Source organism: Aythya ferina (assembly GCF_964211825.1).
Source record: "Aythya ferina genome assembly, chromosome: 22".
Taxonomy (NCBI): domain Eukaryota; kingdom Metazoa; phylum Chordata; class Aves; order Anseriformes; family Anatidae; genus Aythya; species Aythya ferina.
In genome coordinates, this window is record NC_140320.1 from 6539312 (window position 1) to 6544313 (window position 5002).

Genomic DNA, 5002 nt, shown 5'->3' on the forward strand with positions numbered 1-5002 from the left:
CCCTATATGAAACCAGTCAAATTTTACTGCATTTGAAATCAGTGATGTACTGCGATATATTCTGCTGGGTACAGACTGCCTTCCAAACAATTAAATTCTTTCATAAATTACAGCCACACCAACATGCAGAAAGCACGGCAGGGGCTAACTGCAGCTCTGACCTGGCGTGGAACCGAGCAGCCCCGGAGATGTCTCCGGTTGAGCAGCAGGTCCAGAGCAGAGGGACCACCAGCTCCCACCACCCAGCTGCAGGGGGAACAGTCCCACGGGGCTCCAGGCTTCCCCCAAAACACGCTTCTTTGGAGCAGCCTCTGGTTAAGGAAGCTGCAACAGCTTTTGTCCTACCTCCGAGCTTTTTTTCTGGGAGTGTGAGCACAGATTCTGGCCTGCTCATTTGTGGCACGAGCATCCTTAATATCATGGACTGTGTTATAGACCTTGCCATTGCAGATGCATTGCAGGCGTGAAGGCTGGAGAGCAGAGAGACGGGGCGTGTGACATTGATGGGAGCTGGAGCGGGGCTGGCAGGCAGCAGCAAGCAATTCAGATGATAGCTGTTTAGGAGAAGCAGCACAATGAGGGCATTTTTAGATATTCAAAGCAGATCTGCAGGTCAGTGGGAGATATTAAATGTTTTCTTTTTTTTTTTTTTTCCTTCATTTTTTTTTTTTCTTTTTTTTTTTTTTTTTAACCAGCTAAGAGAAAAAGGAAAAGGGAATGGGGAAATGGAAAGGGAATGGGAAACCTGCCTTGATCACAGGGGGATTAATTTGCTTGCACAATGACCAGGATAACCTTTCTAAAAATTCTGAGCTTAAGCATCTGTTCCTTAAGCACTGCAACTTCCTGCAATTTTTCAGCTTTCTGGTGAGGTCTGGAGCCGTGCTGGCCTGGCCTCAGCAGCAGCAAAGGAGCATGGTTGGAGGGGATGCAAGGTAGAAACACATCCACAGAGCGTGTTCCTGCAGCTGCTGATTATTACCAGGATGTTTTTCAAAAGTATGGTGCTTCAGAGCAGAAAGGCCATAGTCAGACACGACTTTCCCCATCCTTAATCCTCTGGAAAGCCTGGCCCTGTGGGTAAACAGGCTCTCAGGCCCTCCAAGGGTCCCTGGGTGCTGTGCTAAGACAAATTAATTTCACAGCCCTGCTACCACAGCTCTGTCACGGAAGCACTATGAAGGCTTTGCCCATGGGTTATCAATGTGTGCTGCAGGTGAGTTGTTAATGAGGATGCCCGTTCCTTGGGGTTGTTACGTGGGGTAAAAACAAAGCTGAGGAGGGGTCGGGTCTGTTCAGAGAGAGGACTCGGGCTGAAGACGAGCAGACTGCACCCCACGGCTGCTTCTCACGCCTGCTCCCCCTGCTTCGCTGCTCACTTTCTGGTGACAGCCTGGGTAATGCAATAATGTTCAGGAGCACGTCGTATACACACAATAAAGGGCTTTCAGCTTTGCTAAACACTTCGCTTTTGCTCTGGTGTTTACCTGACCTGGCAGCCATTTATTGCTCTTTCAACTGCTCGCTTCTAAACATTATGGCTTAATTATATTTTAGGGAAGCAGCACTTCAGAAATATGGAGCTTGCTGTTTCAGTCAGGATGTGCATTTACTCGGTCCTCATTTCTTTACTGGATAAAGCAATTTTATCTGTACTTGACTTCATGGAGTTAAGTTATAAAGTGGAGACATAAAGCAAGGGAGAGGTAAAGCAGGACTGGAATAAGGAAGAGGAGAAGGTCCTTGTCCTGAGGCTGCCATGGACCCGTCCTGGTGCCCCTGGCCCCCTGCACCGAGCGTGGTGCCCCCTTGGGGCATGTGCCACTGAGGATGGGAGTGCAAAGAGGGATGAGGGGTGACACTCAGGACAAGGGATTTGTTCAGTCTCTGCTTTTTCTGCTTGTTCATTGAAGTACAATATGATCTTAGATAAACCCAGACCCTGCAAGCCAGCGGCCGCCGGAGAACAGCCAAATCCAAATATAGTTTGGTAACTAGATTTCTCCCTTCGCTCCCTAGGGCAGGGCTCCCGTCCTGTAATTTACTCGGACGGCATGTGGAAATGAAAACAAAGAGAGCATGAAAACAAAAGCTCACTGCTCTGCACGGCCAGTAATCGAAAACTCCTGACACTAAACAGAAATGAAAATGTTAATGGCAAACACCCAAAGCAAATGTATTCCATATGCAAAGGATAGCCATAGGCTGACAAATACAAATGTTGCCTTAGCTACAGAGGGAGGAAATAAAGAAATGCTACAGCAGAGAAGAAAGTAGATTTGCTTCCTGCTGAGTGCAGCGCAGCTCCCTGCAACCTGTGGCTCCCTTTGGTTCTCTCTGGCCAGCAACAACCATTACGGATCTCTGCAGCACTGGGACGTGTGGCCGCAGCCTGCAGCAGCAGAAGGGGGCACGGAGCACGTCCCCTCCTTCTGTGCCAGCTGAAGGTGCCCAGCACAGCCCTGCTGCAGCCACCACTGCTGGTGGGCAGTGGGAAACCCTGGCCACGCACAGTGGGGACACGCACATCCCCTCTAACCAGTGCCTGATGGAATGGAAGGGGGAAAAAAGCAGCTGAGAGCAACTCCCATTGGCATGGTGCAGCCAGCAACGCCGTGCATTGTCGTGCTGTTTGGGGGAGGCACGCCATCCATTTCTCCTGTGAAGGTTCTTGAGTCAGAATATGAGGCGGAGATTAACAGCTTAAAAATAATACACAGAGGTATAGCAAGAATACTGAACGTCTCGTCTGCAGCCCCCAGGGAAATTAGTCTAATGCTTGGCAAATGTTGGACAGCAAGGGGATTGCTCTCTTCCCACAGCCCCAACTGCTGCCGCTGGGATGGTTTATAGCACTTTGTCTTTTACGGCTGGAGCTCTTTATGGCTCTGGTGTTTTTAATAGCGGTAGCAATTCCTCCTTGCATACAGCTTTGCTGTCACGGACAAGGAGACCTGGTGATTAGGGTGTTAAGCTGGGACTTCGGAAGCTGGCCTCGCTTCAAGCCTTGCTCCCCCATAGCTTTGCTGTAAAATCACGGCCGTATCACCTGGCCAAGCACCGGTTCATTGAGAAACTGCAACGCTCCCGCCCGGCCTCTGCTCTCACCCCAGCTCCTCAGATGCAGGTGACACTTCTTGAAACTCCTGAAGGTTTTTCTCATCTTTTTTTCCAGACTTGCCGCATGCATCCGAAAGCGGGCAATTTTCACACTTCCTGGGTTTCACCACAAGCATTCCTTACAGCTCCATCTGTGAGCCTTAATTAGTGAATTTACTGACAGAAACTTTATTAACGCAGCGTTTTGGCTTGCTGGCGGTGCCTCGTGCCCTCCCAGAGCAGCACTGGGCTCAGCAAAGCTCTGTCCCTGGGGAAAGAAGGGTTGGTGTGGGTGCCCATGGGAGCTCCTGGCCCCAAGGAGGGCCGGGAGGGGGGCACAGGGGGCACAGGGGTCTCCTGCCTGCAGCCAGTCAGGAGGAGCAGATCCTCCTCTCACACTCTCCATCATGGCCCTATGCCCAGGCACCCACCTGCAGGCCACCAAAAGCCAGAGCCCATCTCCTGGGGAACAGGTTCCCAGGCAGCAGTCACAGAAGGGAGAAACTGGGATCACCCCAGGACCTTTCTCTTTCCTTCAATTTCTTCCCCTCCTAATTTAAAAAAAAAAAAAATAAAGAAAAAATTAACCAGAAATAAAAGTTAAATGTGAAGTCGAAACAATAAGGCATGGAAATAGCAGAAATAACTTAATTAAGTTTTTAAAGATTTCCATGCTTGAATAAATTAGCCTTCCTGCAAATGTCACAACAGTCAGAAAAAATGTGTAATCAATGGAGCACAATGTTACTTTGCTCTTTATTTAAATGAAAGCTCTGGTGGCGCGTTTCTTCTGCCACATTCCTGAGTCTCTCTCTTCCTCCCCGCTCCCCATTTTCTCTTTGCCCCCACGCTGAGCTGCTCCAGGGAAAAAACTCCAGAAAGTTAAACATCAGCTTTTCTCTGCATTGCCGATGATCGGGAGAGGCTTCATTTGCTGTTCTACCCACGACTTCACATTTCCCCTATAGCTTGCGAGGCAAGCAGCTTTGCCGGGGAAGTGTGATAAACCATTGCTGTGTGCTGTTGACACGAACAAAAAGGAGGGGCCACTGCTGCTTTTTTTGTCAATTAGGCAAAAAAAAAAAAGGCACAGTCAGCGTGAACGCTGTGTGCTGCTGTCACGGCTGAAGGGCGTTTAGCTCAGGGCTATGAAAACTTCCCAGCTCCGCTCCCCTGCCCAGCTCCACAAGAACACAGCTTGTGGGGTAGCTCAAGGAGAGCAAAAAAAAGAAAGGGTCCTGGATTAGCACCCGCTGTGGGAGAGGAGCAGCTCAGAAGCTGTGTCCACCACCTTCCACGAGATCCCAGCTTTGGAAGGAGAGCATTAAGGGGTTGGTGCTGTGTGCATGCACAGGAGAGGTTCCTGCAAGGCACAGAAAGCTGCACACTGTGCTTCTGTTAAAGCTCGGTTACAAATACTGTGTCCAATTTCAGGCTTCACACATCAGCGAAGGTGTGAGCCAACTGGAGAAGGTTCAGGGGAAAAGCAACAAGAGCAATCAGAGATTTTAAAACAGTGATACATGATGAAAGTTGAGGAAAAAGTCAGTTTGCTTATTCTATAGAAGAAAGATGAGGGGAGACGTGAAAGCAGGCTTCAAACATTTAAAGGAAAGCTCCAAAAAGGAAGAGAATAAACAGTTTTTCATGTTCACTATGAGGATGACAAGATAAACATAAACTGCAGCAAGGAGCATTCATGTTAGACATCAGAAACACACTTCTAATGGCAAAGCTAGTAAATGCTTTGAAAAGAGCAAGCATCCAGCAAATGCCTCTAATGGCCGTGGCTAGTTAAGTCTTGGGATAGATCGCCCAGGGAGAGCATGGAAAATTCCCTTTTCAGGGAACAGATTGGAGAAGCATCTGCCAGGAAGGGTTTAGGTGGGACTGGTCACGCCCT

The 5002-nt window shown here is 49.0% G+C and overlaps 1 long non-coding RNA gene across 1 annotated transcript; it reads right to left on the minus strand.

The window, feature by feature from the left end:
- Positions 1-795: 795 nt before the first annotated feature.
- LOC311422660 lies at positions 796-3651 on the minus strand. The gene is made up of 2 exons (XR_014685470.1): positions 3531-3651; positions 796-3367 (listed from the first exon to the last, which is right to left on the minus strand). It is a non-coding gene; the product is annotated as an uncharacterized lncRNA (long non-coding RNA).
- Between the last annotated feature and the right edge of the window lie 1351 nt (positions 3652-5002).